A 16,287-nucleotide genomic window follows, 5' to 3' on the forward strand; every position below is an offset into this window, starting at 1 on the left:
GTTTGGGGCAAGGTTGAGGTTTGGTTGATGTCCACGCCTCTTTGTAGATGCTTTGTCTATTTGGAACACCCATTTTAATGATAAAAAAAAAAATAAGCCTATGAGACCTCATTTGACAGGTAAAAAGTTTCAGAAATTTTGACATGTTTGCATTTGGACCTAAGCTTGGACACTTTACAACTTCTGTAACTTCATTTGTCAATAAAACATCCATGATGCCTGACACCTCTCTGTGTTTCCTACCAAATTTCACTGTATTTGTTTTCATACTGAGGTAGGGAGAAGAAACATTCAAGGTACTGTTAGATTATTCTGTTATTATATGTTACCTTATATATGTAATCAAAATAGTTGAATTATGTTAACTGCTGTAGATCATATTAAACCCTTTAACATAGAGTGTGTGATCAGTATGTAGTCTTAGTTTGCATTATACTTCTGACCTAAAAGAGTGTGAAAATCATTAGATCTATTGGATTGACCTGTATTACTCGACACTGTTGAATGTATTACACTGTTTCTTGACATTTCATACTGCTGAATCATGAAGAGAATGTTGTGTGCAGAGGACCTTGTCCAGATAATAGAAGAAACAGACCACATTCCTTTGGTGAAGAGCAGAGAGACAGGGAGCCGAGGTCATAACTTAGGCGCTGTAACAGAGAAAGAATGTGATGTTTTGGCTTTTACGACTAGCTGGGGGCCACTAGAGACTATAAAAAGCTGAGCAACCCGTCACCATTTTGAGACATGTGCCTGACCCTCTGGTAGCATCTCTCCTGTCCGGACGTTGTAATGCTCTGACTGTTGAATTGTATGGAAATAAATGATTGTTGATTGAGCATATATACACCGAGTATTGTCCCTCCTTCAGCCCAAAGATTCAAAGAATTGGGTGATTTCAACAACTTGGTGCCGTGTGACCCGGATCTTTGGTGTGCTGAGGAGGTGCAGATTTGACCTTTGGTGAGATCGTGAGGCGAGGTGAACAGAGGACCGGTCCAAAAATAAAAAGGTAAGCACAGCCTGTTGTATTATAAATACCAAATGTGCATATTGGGCTTTCCAAATCAATCTGTTCACTGAGTTACACGTATTTTCACAGTAAATTTGTCGGTGTCTGGTTTTCGGCGCAAGATACTAACAACATAAGTTGAGGCTGAATTCCAGTGTGTTAAATAAACTGCTTCTACCGAGAAACTAATAAGACACTACGTTGAGCTAGTTGCAGTAAACTGCTTCTACCGAGAAACTAATAAGATACTACGTTGAGCTAGTTGCAGCCACTTTACCTTCCACATTTAATTTTGTCTAATACTGGCCTCTGTAGCAATAATACATTAGAATTTCTTCTGAAGACGCGGCCATTAGTTCAGTACATTGAAGTCGAGGTTTGAAGTTTGTTTATTTTGTTTATGGTGTCAGTGACGTCCTGGCTTTTGCCGGCTATGAAATAGAAGTTGATTTAAGGAAAAGCAGATGCTGGCTCACGGTGCAGTTGAACGCTGGCAACGCGAGAGCGAAACACGTCCGTAGGTTTGGTTTATGATACGGCCGTGTTCCGGTGGTGCGGCCGTGGAGTGCAGTAGTGGTTGGTGCTAATTTTAGTACATTGAACAGAGGTTTGACGGTGGTTTGTGGCGTCAGTCGAGTTTTAAGGGCTGCGGTCATAATACAAAGTAAAATTTTACTTGCCAAGAAGTACATAGAGCAAAACCTGGTTTATGATGTCAGGTATAACTTCGGGGATGCAAGCATCACTTTTATGATGCGACTTTGCCCCGTTGTGGCGGTCATAAGCGCAGAGAAAGGGGTATTTTGGTCTATGGTGCAGTGTGCTTTAAGAAGATCTAATAGTTGAGCTCAGAGGTTTCTGTGCAAATTTCTGCTGATGAGAGGCGCTCTCTGTGTGTCACACTGATGGTGTAACGCGCTGTGTGTGTAAGGCGCGCTCTGGCTGTGTGTGAGGCGCGCGCTGAGTGTGTTTCTGTGTGTGAAGTCTGAACACAGTGACAGTGACGGTTGATGTGTTTGATTAGGAGGACATTAGAGCAAAGACACATTTTAGGATCAAAGGTTGATGCCTAGTGTACCTGTGGAAATAATTTTGCCCTAGGAGTGGCGACCCTCCTGTTCGTGGACGCGCGGCCAGGACCGGCGGCGTCCGGATGCCGAGGTGGTGACTTGGGGAGGTGAGGGCCCCCGCATAGCTACGGAAATAACACTGGGACCGCAGCGTAATCGCGGGTTCACATTTATTCCGGACTAGAACAAGACACATTTTGCGAACAAAGGTTGAGTCTAGATTAGTAAAGAAATAAAAAGGTTAAATTCCTCGTTTCAGTGGTTGAAATTGTTGTGTGCCTGTCCCCTGACGAGTGTGAAATTAAAATAAAGAGGGAATTTGGCATAATTGGGTGTATTACTCTGTGGTGTAATAAAAATAAAAAGGAGCGATAGTAAGAGGTGTGCAGTGGAGAATTATGGAGGAGTAGAGAGAGGAATGTGTTGGGAGACTGGCGTACAGTTTACGCTGTCAAGGTAGGCGTGTGGCCTGCTTATCTGTTTAACATGTGATGAAAATGAAATTAAATAAATCTCTTAGTGTGTTAATACAGGAAGCTGCGGACCTGGACCAACTGCCCCCACAAGCACAGCGGCCGAAGCAAAATTATAGGTAATGGGAACCACACCCAGCACGAATCAGCAGCTGTGAAACAGACAGCAGCAAGGAGAGAATTAGAGGAGGAATTAAGAGAAGTTTTAACACATAAAATTGGGGCCAACGGACTTGTGGAGGTTGGGAAGGCGTCCGGAGCATCACAACAAAAAGGTGAAACAAAAACACACAAGCAGAGAAATCTGAGAGAAAGGCTCCTTTTAAGGTAACGCCTAGTTTGAGAAAAAGATAAAATTAACCTGCTTGCCTACAAATGCACATACACGCAATGAAGAAACAGCTTACACTCATGAACACGTGAAGATTTTCCAGCAAGGCTAAAGCAGCGAAACTTAACATACATCTGTTGTTAAAGGATAAATACATTACTGACAAATAAACTCTCTGGGTTGCAGGACAACAATTTAACTTCAAAGAAAAAGACACTGGTCTGACCAACCAGTGAAGACATGACAAATTTAGGGGTTAAAAGATTCAAATTGTGACATGTTTTCTGCTGATTGATTGATACAAGTGATTACTGAATGAAAGAAAATTTCCTTTTGGGCTTTTAAACATGATCTTAAGAATTTTAACAGGTGCATGTTGTCCTGTCAACTTGGTGGGTTAGGAGTTGATTATATCGGGAGAGAAAAAACAAAAAAAAGGGGGAGAGAAGGCTGACACAGGGCCTGGCCCCGTTGTCTCTCCTCTGAATAACACAGCCAACACAACATCATTTTCCTGTTCGTTTGTTTTTGCTTTTTGTTTGTTTTTGTTTTGTTTTTGTTTTGTTTTTTCTATACATATTTAATTACAGGCTGCTTTGCTGGCCCTGAAAGCCGAGGCTGACTGGACTCCTGCTCTCCCCCATACGTGACACTGACCAAATGCTGCAACAGCTGGACCCACAACAACGACCTGAGAATGTCAACAGAGCTGCAGGAATGTGATCTCATGCAGCAGAGACGGAGAGCACTAAACCTAAGGCCCGTTTCACTACACGGGGGAAAATTCCCAGACTACGTCAGCTGACAGAGCTCAGCTGTGACGAGACGCCCGCCAAGCCCGAATGAAAAAGTAAGGCCGAGCGAAAGAATGCTGACCTTGATAACTTTGCATTCACACTGTGCAGGACAGTGATGGACCAACACGGATGATCGGGCGGCAAAAAGGGCGTGACCGAGACAGGAGGAGTAACTGAGGTCAGAAGGCACCTCAGAATGGACAAAAACACAGAAGAAGATGCAGGTTTCACCTGCGGTGAGCATGGACACTGGAGAAAGGACTGCCCCAATTGGGGTCAGAACCAGGATGGACAGAACTTTGGGCAGCAGCAGCAGCAATGGTCGCAAACGAACTGAAAAGGAGGGGGGCAGGACCCCAGGGCACGCTTCAGGCAGTGGTTTACCCAGAACACCAGAACAGGAAAGTGATGAACAAACACACACACACATACACACACACACACACACACACACACACACACGGGAATGCTGATTCACTGAGAAGTGATGCACACACATACACATGCACACGCTTGTGCAATGAAGAGTGATCCACACGCACACACACATACACGCTGATGCAATGAAGAATGCTTTGCTTATGCTGATATGCAAAATGCTGCACACAAACATCCCAATGCATAATTTTTATGAGGAGCCATTGATTACCATTGATTACTTAGAATGTGTTATATGTCACCTAGAAGGCATTTATGTAGAGTTAATAAGGTCTAAAACGGTTTGGTTATGAAAACAATGTCTGTGCGTGATGTCTGTTTATGGCTCAAGGCCTTGACTGAATTCTTTGCTGTGCTTCACACAGCCCTGATGAGGAACAGTGGCACAGAGTGAAGATGATGAATTAATAGTGTAAGTTTAGGTTGGAGTACGGCATTTTCTGTAATTGAGATTTGATTCAAGGAGGAACAAAAGGTGTTACGGCACCTGAGGTTCTCGTTCCCACACAATATTGTCCCGGCAGGAAGCAAAATGTTCCTGTGAATTTCTGGTTGATTGTTTGGTTTTGCTTAGCGCTAGCTTGATTTTATCAGTGAGCTTTGGCTTGTGCTCTTTCTCGTAAGCGAGAGAGGATAGTTTTATGCTTGGACATGTCTGCAACGGGCCCTAGTTTATGTTATTGTTATTAGTGTTTTGTTGGTTACGTCTGTTTTCGTTTTTGTTACAGTGCACTGGAGAAAAAACATCTGAGAGGTGTGATCCACCGGTGGTGATATGGTGATATTTTGTGAGTTCATGATTTAACAATCAGCTCTTTAAACCAGGCCTGAAAGATTGAAATTTAAAGCGTTATGAAATATTCTTACAAAAACAGTTGCAAAGTGTGCTTCTCCATGATTGTAATTGGCTTGGGAGAAATTCACTTATAGGGAACACTGAGAAGTTCTGAGTCTAAAAGGATTGCACCGAGTCAATCCGGCCCAAAAAACAACAAGGAATTGTTTTCCTTTAAAATGATGACGTCATCTTGCTGGTGATGGAGGCTCGAATAGGTTGCGCGGGAGACTCCATTATCAGCAAAATCTGGTATGAATGTGTGTGGATGAATGCATGTGAATGGACTGTGATGGACTGACGACTACAAGTTTTGACTGACTTGATACTGAGACAATGACTGCACCCACTTTAGGATTAGTAAATGCCAATAAACAATTCACCCAGCGGGCAAGAGAAGGGTGGATGCTTCGCTTTGTTTTGTTTTGTTTTTGCAGGAGCAGGAGGATAAGAGAGACTGGAGGAGGAGACTGTAGCTTCACATAAGTATGAACTGCACTGAAAAAAAGGGACTGGCCATCTCTTGGATTTATGTAAGCATCTTGCATGCATTTAACACAATTGCCTCATGTTTTAAAGTTAAATGTAACTATATAGTGTAAAAACTACATGATATGCAGAAAGGGTGTATTCAATTGTTCATATCATGTTCAGGTGAAGTAAGTCAATAAGATAGCAACGTTAAATCTCGTGAAACCACGCGTGATTTCATCTCGCGGGCTTTGGATCGTGGTTTAAAAAAGGCATCCATCTCAGTCAAGTCGAGCAGCCAACTCTACGTTTTTGGTATGTCTTGATTTTTTGAATTCATTTTTACCATATTTCAGCCAAATGTAGTTAAACGTCTAGAGTGTCGCCATGTAACATGCTAAAAAAGAGCCGTTAGCTTATTTGCTGTTTTATCTGTTGTCAAAGAATTGGCGCTTTTTCATTTGAATTTGTCTTTGGCACAAGAGCCGTAATATCACATTAAACCTAATTACGAGGCACTCATAACATAATTTGGTTTTCTGTGTGAATAGATTTGTCAACTGACTCTTCAGTTACATTGTGTATTTACTGCACCGTGGTGTTAGTGAGATTTTGGACATTGAACAGCTTTAGCTAATATCATCAGCGGCATTATGCTAGCTTACATCCCTACCCCTCCTGCCCTCACCTGCTGTCCTTTTGTTTTTGTTTTTGTTTTTTTTGCTGCACATTGAGAGATGACCTCTATTCTGCATTTCACCAGGAGTCAGCTGATGGATTGTGGGTTCAAGGTGTTATGGTAAGAAAGTATATTCTATTTTCGTTTCTGTAACTTAATTATAATAGGTTTTTTATAATTATTAGGTGCATGCATACTCACCCTATTAATACAACTGAGAGATCCAAAATCTGCCATAGGTTTAACTTATACCTGTATGTATTGCCAGAAAGGTGATTACTGGACTCGCATTAATGCACACTTGAACTGAAATGAGGTTGTAACTTGTGGGTTGTTGGGTTGCAAATCAGAAACAAACATCTTTGGATTTTTTTTAATCCCATAAGATCTGGAAACACAGTTTTTATTCAACAAAACATTACTGATTAACCAAGCACAGTGCCTGCTGTTATTTCAAAATAATTTTATGTCATTTCAGATAAAATGCAGCATTCCAGTGCATCCCAACCATGCCTTTACAGTCAAGGTTTCTGACGGAGCTGAGTTTTTCTCTGACAGTCTGCTGAAAGTGTTTGCAAAGTGATCAGGGGAACAGGGCACAAAGCTAAAGGATGTAGCTGCCATAATGACAGTAAGAACTTTAAAATTCTTTAACTACAAAGTGTATATGTATTGCATTAGGTCAGTAAAAGATTTTTATGCTACATCCATTGAAACAGTCAACTATTACCTGTGAGTAATGATTCCACTAAAAGGATGCCATAATTTTCGTCATGCATTTACTGGCCCACTGAGAAAAAATTATCTTTTTTTAAAAATAAATGTTCTGGAAACTATATATCCATAAAGTTGATGTCAAACAGGAACTTTTGATATTGCTTTGTAGATGCTGGTGTTGCATGTTGACTGGTTTAAAAAGTCAAGAGTTTTTGTCTGGGATCATTTTCTTCTGTGCTACTGAAAAGTTCACAAATCTCTGTTTTCTTTGTTATAATAGTCAAGGATGACATAAATCCTCGGAGTCCCTCATCAAAGTGCTCCGCATCTGTGTGAAAGACAATTGCAACATCTTGGTGCAGGAGTTCATGGTGAGTGTTTTATGGGTAGATTGTGGCTTTGCAACATTTAAAAATGCATTTAGTTATCCACTTGATCCTCATTGGACTGGTTAGGACCAGTAGTCCTCTTTAATAATTTGAAGTTCACATGAGGCCTGGTAGTGAACTCGGCCGCCGGCCCTTGAGGCCCCATCCCCACCCCTGTATTAGGGGTCACATCAGTGTGAAAAAACTTTAAATTTGTCATTCTAATGAACAAAGGAAAATCCCACCAATATTTATATTAGCTTTTGTTTGAAAAAATGACCAACTGACCAACAGCTAACCAAATTGTGGGGCTGAAAGTCTAAATTCTAACATCTTCTGAGTGACATAACCTGGATTTCTGATGGGCCGGTGTCTTTCTAACAAAAACTAATGTAAAGCATTTGAAATTATTATGTTTTTCACCCTCTCTTAGAAACTCTGTTAGACCATGAATGGCAGCATGGCAGACCACTCTTTGGCTATAGCTATTTACTATGTTGCTTGCATTGGTTTAAATTACTCTAACATTAGAACTGGTAGATTCAAAAGAGATGAGTTTAAAAAGGAATCTTAAAGAAATGTTTTGTGTTTAACCAGGACTTGACTGAGGCCACTGCACAGATTGAGAAAACCACAATGAACATCTGTCTCCAGAGGATGCAGCAGGCAATGACTTTTCTGATGTTGTTCTTCAAGATCTGGATAACGTGACCTTTGCAGTAGCCATGCTGTTTGGACCTTTTTTATTCCTTCAACATGAGTTACCCATCACAACTCTGCTACACTTTTGAGGTGATTCAATGGGTGGTAATGGAGTTGGATGCAACTCAGCTCTCAAGAAAAGCTCACAACTAAGACAAAACTGCTCCTGCAACGAAGCTCACTGTTATGCATGTGAGGTGACCAGCTCTAGGTGAGAGGACATTTAAATCTCACACTTGTTCTGCTGCATTTTTGAAGCTCAATTCCAGGAACGGATCGCAGGGTTCATTTTTATATACTCTGCAACTGCCATGAGGACGAGCCGTTTTTTGTTGTTGTTTGTTTTTCCTTTTGCTCTGTACAAGTTCTGTTTGTCTGTTTGGCAGCATTTTTAAATTTCTCTTTGTATTTTTTCTTTCTTTTACTAGTGAAGAGATGTAGCGTGAACAGTTATACAGTCTAAATATCCCATATGGGTCGTGTGAAATGGTATTTTCAGTTTCATTCAGTTGAAGTAAAGAACGTTGAATATTTCTAAGTGTGCTGTTTTGAACCAAGATGTCACAGTATGATCAGTGCTGTAATTTTTGACAGTCACTGTATCAATGTTATTTTTGCGTCTCTTGAATAAAGGTTTTGACCTGCAAGTGCTAATTTCTTTAGTTATTGGGGTAAAATGGGTAGTGTTAATAGGAAGGTGTTTGCCAATTCAGTAACCTAATTTAATGTTAATGGAAACTAACATTACCTCAAATTGTTTAGTTATAATTGTTGTTTAACTGAATCTTGACGTTAGAGGCCTTAAATAGAATGTTTTGTATTGTTCTTTCCCAACATTTTTCAAAAGAAACAGTCCAATTTCTTTGCTGTGATTGATTCCAGAGAACACGGAAGAACTGACATTATTTAACTGTTGATTTATATAGATTCAGTAGAGGAGTAATGTCAGTTTAATTCTTTACCTACTGCAGTGAAATTAGACATGTTGTTTTGAAAGGTTACTGGTGGATGCCAGCAACCATCTTGGAAGAGAACAATACAATCTGTTATAAGGCCTCCATTTGAAAATTGTGTATTTGATACTAGAATATAATAGCAAAATGTAATTTGAAGATAACATGTAGTATTTAAGTGACCAAGTAGTATTGGGTAAAAGTTATTGAATCGTGTTGGGATAACGTGAGAAAATTGTGAAGGATTAAAATATTCCAAGAGCTCAAATTACTTCATCAAAACACATTTTATCAACACAAATTGCACAAGTTTATTGAACATGAATAAATTGTGTTAATTTAATTCAATTGTTTAAGTTGCTGCCAAAGCAAAACATCTGTGTGCAACAAATGTCCACCATTGAATTAAGTAAATCCAACAACATATTTTTTTCAGTGTGCAGACTTAACACTTTGTTTGCTGAGTCTGAGTTACTGATGTTTGCATTAAGAAAACTGTGCTATATTAGCTGTGTTTTGATTAAGGTATCATGTTATATTATTGGGAATGCCAAATGCTACAGTGGAGAAGACTTTTGATACCACTTATGACTGGAATATGTTATTATTAACCATAGCAGGCCACTGTAAAAAGTCAATTAAATTTTATAGAGGAAAATCGCCAAAATTTAACAATACCTATGAATGGCTTGCCACGTTCAGAATAGAGATATGGAATAATAAACATTGGTCCACGTGATTTAGGTTCTCATTTGAAATAGTAAGTTATTAGATGTAGAATATAATTGACAGGGACATTTGATAGGATGTGGTACTGCAAAAGAACAAGAGCAAAGTAAATAAAGAAAAATATTGTGTTTAGTTTGGATAAATTCAAATTAAAATGTACCATTATGCTCAGAGGATCAATACGAAATAAAACATATGCAAAATTTGTATGAAGTACATGACTGATAACTGTTCTGTCCTGAGCTTTTGTTTCTATAGCACCCACTTGACCACACCAACAGTTTCTCGCCACCAACAGGGGGTATTTGCAAAGAATAGGGAGGAATATCATCAAAACTGGGAAAGGTAAGCCCTGAAGGGGGTGATGACACCATAACTTTCACTTATGGTCAAATTCTTAAAATTTGACCTCGAACTCGAAAAATTCTTCAAACATTTAGAGACAAAGTGGAGATTTAGATAAATATAATGTCGTAAACCACATAAGGATGAAGTATTTGATTCAATAAGATGGTGAAATAACAAGCAGCAAAATGTTGATCATATTAAGTATGTTTATTCAAGGGTGCAGAGAAGATTATTATTATTAAAGACAACAAATGAAATAACGAAAACTAGAAGTGGAAAAATTTGCGTTAACGGTAAGGAAATCAAAACAAAAAGGAATACTAACTAAAACTGTACTGACTGTTCACAAAACTAACTAAAATTAACTAGATTTATGTGTTTGGTTGCATTGATGTGTGCGTGCCCTGCAATAGTAAAGTTCAGGCAGTACGTTAGTCGAGTCGTCTGTGTGGCTGCTCCGTCCACGCGCAGAATCAGGTCAGGAAAAGTCGGGAGACAGCGCCAGAATAGAATTGAGGATGATTTAATATGACTGTTTTGTAGACATAACAAGAGTCTTGTAGTGGAGAGGCACATAATGTTCTCCTGAGACCCAGAGAATAAGAAAAAACAGGGAGAAAATATTTTCGTTTTTTCTTTTTTCTTTTTTTTTCTTTTTTCTTTTGAATAAATCAAGTGTTATTAAAATAACAATCTCAAACGATGAAGATCAGGGACCAACCCAGAAGTCACTGACATTTCACTGGCTGTAAACTATTGGTTCAGGAATAGTTGATGGCACTGAACTTTCTATTTCACAAAAGTCAATTTATTTAGGATATCTGAGGAAGTACTGATTTTATTTGGAGACACAAAGGAACATTTGGCACTCCCCTCATCTCACATCTGTTTCATTGTTACACCCAGCCATTCTATAACTGAAATGCCTTGGACTGTTAACCATTTCAGGCAAGTGGAGTGAACCATATTTTGCTAGACTCTCATCAGATGGGGGCTTCCTTTTATTGATCTTTGGAGAGAACTCTACATTACTGGTACTATTCAGGTCTTGTTCACATGTTTGTCCCAGGGTTCTCAGCTAAGAGGAGCTTAAACTCCAGGTACTGTGAGTTCTTTTCACACATTGAGATCACTGATAACTTTTAGCAACGACGTGATCTTGTAGAAACAATTAGGTGTTATGGATTCGACTATAATTGCGACTCTTATTTTTTACTTTACTGGAAAAGATTTCTGCATTTTACCCATATTTTATTTTTAACTCAAAATCAAAATTCCAGATTCTACTACATGTTGGTTTTGCACCAGATAGGATGACAGATTTCAGGTGGCCCTGTGGTTTTCTCTGTTACATCTGCCATTGCATCTCGATAATCTTTGTGTCATGGTCCGGGTGAGCACGGGGTTTTTCCACTCCGCTGGGTTCTACCTTCAGGCAGAGACTCCAATCAGCTTCCACACCTGGTTCCAATCAAGTCACCTGCATATAAGACCAGCATTCACAACAGACCTCTGCCAGATCTTCTGCTAACCCATGTCAGTGCTAGGCTGCGAACCCCTTGTGAGAACCCTCAACTACTGCTTTTCCCTCACCGTGTTTTTCTTTGTCATAGGACCCACCTGGCAGTCACATTTCCCGAACTACTCTCATCTCCGCCTGGACGCTGGTTCTGTCATCTGGTTTCTTCCTCTCCACCATCGGACTACACCTGCCTGCCTCCCTGCCAAGTCCCTCACTCCACGCATATTCTGGATCCTCTCTGGACACTCCTCACCCGGAACCCCCTGGACACCCCTTCCTCGCATGACACTTTAAACCTGCAACGCGTAAGCCCTAACCTCCATAGCCTAATCCTGCAGCTGTGATTCACTGGACTGCCACTGACTACTTGTCTCTTCTCATTATAGTGACTGCGTACCTCCATCCAAGCCGCTGCCCCTTTTTTCCATCCGTGAAATCCAGCACCTAGCCATAGCACTCAGTTTCATGTTCACAGTTTGGCCTCACAGTTCACAGTTCATAGCATTTCATAATTCATAGCATTCATAGTCTCCTGTTGTGTAATTTCACTAGACACTTGTAAATAAAGCACTGTGTTCACGCCCGTTTGCCTCCCTCTGTGTCTGCATTTGAGTCCACACCCACAGCCGGGCCCTCTCGGCCGTAACACTTTGTGTGGCTTCTAGTGGGTCCTGACCCTCTCATATTTTGAAAAATCTATGTTTGAATCTCCCTTAATAATTGTGTTAAGAATTCTCTCCGCCTTTGTCAAAAGTTGTCTATTAGGAAAAAGTGAAATAAATATAAAGTCCCAATGTGTAGAGCACACATTAATAAATTAGTCATGTTCTCTGTGAAACTAAATAAGCCTAATTCTTAAAGACCCCTCAAATTATTTACTAGATGTTTATTTTTTGAATAAAATAAAAATCTGAGTTTAACAAAACATTTTAAATGTAAATATCAAGCTTACCTTTCTTTTTCCATGAAATGTGCTTGTGGGCACGCCAGCCATTTTGAAAAGGTGGGCAAAACAATTGGCAAGGCCACACCCCCACACATGTGATATAATTTTAAAGGTACTGTTGCCCTCTCTAAGAAACATCAGGACTTAGAGGAGTGGCAAGTAGAGTATGCGAGCTGCAAGCAAAAACTAAAATGTGTACTACAGTGTGCAAAAATGAAATACTGGGTCATCAGGGGGTCATGAGGGACATTTATAAAACTAAAAGTCCCACTAACCTTAAAGTGCACTTGAAAAGCTCACACAAGAAGGTTAACCTAGCTTACCTAGAAGACCTCATCAGGGGGAGCACACTCCCCCTCCTTGAAGAGCTCACCCACTCAACCCGCATCCCCAGAAAACAGCTAACCCCAGATAAGGCAGCATGATGTATCCCGAGACAACAGGACTGGGACATCTAAATAAAGGTGTGAAACAATCGCCTTCAAAAGGTTATCAATTCACTTCAACCAAAATTAGGACCACTCGGTGCGGCAAGAGTTAATAGTTATTAGTCTCAACACCCAAGGATAACCAGAAGAGCATGACTGATATGATGGAACTGGGATTTTGTTACACTTAATTTTTGCAAAACACAAATAAAACTAAATTGAAACTAAGGATTTTCAGAAAATAAAAACTACACTAAACTAGCAAAGAATTGGTAAAAACTAATTACAACTGGTAAAAATTGAAAATCTGGAGTCGAAACTAAATAAAAATAACAACTAATGGAAATGGCGAAAAGTTTAAAACCCTGGTGCAGAGATTGGCAAATCTGACCAGGAAACGTTATAAAATGGATTGTCAGGATAGTCAGCGTTAAAGCCACTTTTGACAGTCCATACTAGGATGGCATTGGACATCTTCGGGGCGGAAAAGGGTTGGTGTGGCCAAGGTGTGGTTTGGCTTGTTGTATGTACATTTCAAAATGTTACAGCTCTGGATGGACCAGTTACCAGGGCATGGAAGGATGACAGACTTCATTACATGAGGAGAAGGGAAATTTCCGGGATTGAGGATCCTCTGGGAAAACAAGGCTGGAGCAACGGTACTCGAGAGAAGAATTTCTGATACTTTCTGAGATATGATGTCACTAACCTTCTCTTTTAATTGTCTAGCTCCAATGAATTGACACATGGGAGTGTGTCAAAAAGGGGGAGTTGAGTCCGAACATCAAACAATGGTTTTATGAACATCTTATGACGTTATTTCTGTGTTTAATAATTTAGCTATGGTAAAACTTAAGCTTATAATGTGCTAGACTTAGAAAGGGTTCACTAATTTTTGATTTCTTTTACATACACATAGATTATGATTAGAATAAGTCCCTGGGTCAGAGAGTCCTGAACATAATATTTTAAACCAAATTTGAATCATTAGAACAACAATGGATAACAATATTAGATTATCAAGGCTAGGGAGAGAGGTGTTTTGGTTTTCTGTCTCTTGCAGAGAAAGGAAGAGACACCAGACGGGGACACGGAGATGTGAGGACCCTTCACAGCAGAGACAGATGTAGGGACTGCCGAGACAGCAACTGGGGTCAAGTGTCATGGCGTTTGGGCTCCTGGAGAAGATGGATCCCACAAACACAGCAATAACCATGAAGGGGTTGGTGAAAACCAGGAACACCAGACCAACGAGGTTCAAGAGGCTCTTGGCAAAAAGGGGGACACGGAGGTGACCCCAAAACACACAGATCCTTGTTTGAAATCGGGGCAGAATAATCCCCAGAACTGTGCAATGACTAAAGGGTGGTCTAACCCCGGAGGTCGAAGAAAGAAGCTGAGAATCACCCAACTGGAAGACACTGGTAGCTGCAGCAATAAAAATAAAGGTTAAAAGCTCCTTAGACAGAGGTTCTAGTCTAAGTACATTTGAAAGGTATAAGGGGGCATTAAAAAGGGGGTGGAAAACTGGAGCACCAAAATAAAGCTGTGGGAGAATTGGGGAGTGATGGGAGAGTCATCTGTAACTGCTGTTATGGTTGTAAATCTAACTTTGCTTGCATCTGAACTGCGTGAACACAGAGGTCATCCCACATATGGTCCACCCGTTAAAGGGGGACAGAGGGCCTCAGGATCAAGAAGATCTGGACCTTGCAAATGCTGGAGTGCATGTTGTAAGTGATCTCTTTCAGAGATCAAAAGGGGGAATTGTTAGATTATTCTGTTATTATATGTTACCTTATATATGTAATCAAAATAGTTGAATTATGTTAACTGCTGTAGATCATATTATACCCTTTAACATAGAGTATGTGATCAGTATGTAGTCTTAGTTTGCATTATACTTCTGACCTAAAAGAGTGTGAAAATCATTAGATCTATTGGATTGACCTGTATTACTCGACACTGTTGAATGTATTACACTGTTTCTTGACATTTCATACTGCTGAATCATGAAGAGAATGTTGTGTGCAGAGGACCTTGTCCAGATAATAGAAGAAACAGACCACATTCCTTTGGTGAAGAGCAGAGAGACAGGGAGCCGAGGTCATAACTTAGGCGCTGTAACAGAGAAAGAATGTGATGTTTTGGCTTTTACGACTAGCTGGGGGCCACTAGAGACTATAAAAAGCTGAGCAACCCGTCACCATTTTGAGACATGTGCCTGACCCTCTGGTAGCATCTCTCCCGTCCGGACGTTGTAATGCTCTGACTGTTGAATTGTATGGAAATAAATGATTGTTGATTGAGCATATATACACCGAGTATTGTCCCTCCTTCAGCCCAAAGATTCAAAGAATTGGGTGATTTCAACAGTACACCAGATTATATATATTTTTAATCAATTATTAAAAAAACTTCCTCATGGAACATCATCAGCTGCAATTTCTCAGTTGACTTGCAGCTTATGATGGCGGTTCCTACAGTTTTAGGATTAGACCTGTTGCCATCAATAACAGGTGAACTCATTGTAGCTGCACTGATTTTCCACTTGGTGCAGGTTAGGGTTGGAGAGGATCCCCGGACCAAGACAAGAACTACCATCACCAGCCACAGTTCAAGCTAATGCACTGATGACTACCAACCTTGAACTGATTCTTATATAGCGCTTTTCTGCTCTCCCGGAGTAGCAACTTGGTGTTAATTCGCTTGCTCAAGGATATTTGGGATGCAGACTAGTGAGAGCCAGGGATTGAACCACCAACCTTCCGATCAATAGAAGACCTGCACTACCTCCTGAGCTACAGCCACCCCTGTCCCTTCAGGACAACATCTTCGAGACTGCTAACTGATATTGAAAACTTTTCTAACAGCAGCCTTGCAAGACTGCCTGTAGTGAAAAAGTTGAGCAGCGTCCAATAACAAAACAATCAAGTCCCCCAACTTAATTTACCTACTCTACTAGAAACCAAGTGTTTACTACTGCTCCCAACAGTCATACTGGATGGCAGACAGAGAAGCTGGCTAACCTGTAGAGGGGATGATATTAGATTATGCGGATATCGGTGGATCTTTCCCCACAATCCTTCCTACAAGACATCGTTATTCTAGAACTTGGACGCACACATTAAAGAAATATGGAGAGACAGTCAAGCCCTGCCTTCTTTCTCAGCTTACCACAGCTGGCCAACCACTGTGAATGTTAGTTTAACAGTTTTAAGAAATGATTATATTTGCTTGTCTTTGACACTTCTGCCTTTGACTTAATTGAGAATCTTTGTTAATAATTTCTTTAGATTTAATAGAGGACCTTTTTAAATAATTTTTACAGCCATATGTGCTCTGTTAAGTTACACTGTTTTGCCAGCCCAACCATCCCTGATGATACACGACGACCTCATCTGTAATAATAGCACTAAAGGGAGCTGTATTTGTTACATAGAATCGATATTCTGCACAGGTAAT

At 40.2% G+C, this 16,287-nt stretch overlaps 1 long non-coding RNA gene across 5 annotated transcripts; it reads left to right on the plus strand.

Moving 5' to 3' along the window:
* Positions 1-449: 449 nt before the first annotated feature.
* On the plus strand, positions 450-15,127 carry LOC308409267. Of its 5 annotated transcripts, none has more exons than XR_013973994.1 (7): positions 450-5,492; positions 5,614-5,745; positions 6,166-6,229; positions 6,588-6,740; positions 7,107-7,197; positions 7,792-9,923; positions 11,540-15,127. It is a non-coding gene; the product is annotated as an uncharacterized lncRNA (long non-coding RNA). The 5 variants fall into 5 exon arrangements; XR_013973995.1 differs by having other exon boundaries at positions 451-5,492; positions 5,614-6,229; positions 11,540-11,753; positions 11,835-15,127; XR_013973997.1 differs by having other exon boundaries at positions 453-1,015; positions 4,853-5,492; positions 5,614-6,229.
* Positions 15,128-16,287: the final 1,160 nt, after the last annotated feature.

The sequence above is a fragment of the Rhamphochromis sp. 'chilingali' genome, assembly GCF_963969265.1.
Source record: "Rhamphochromis sp. 'chilingali' genome assembly, chromosome: 13".
In the NCBI taxonomy this organism is placed as follows: Eukaryota; Metazoa; Chordata; class Actinopteri; order Cichliformes; family Cichlidae; genus Rhamphochromis; species Rhamphochromis sp. 'chilingali'.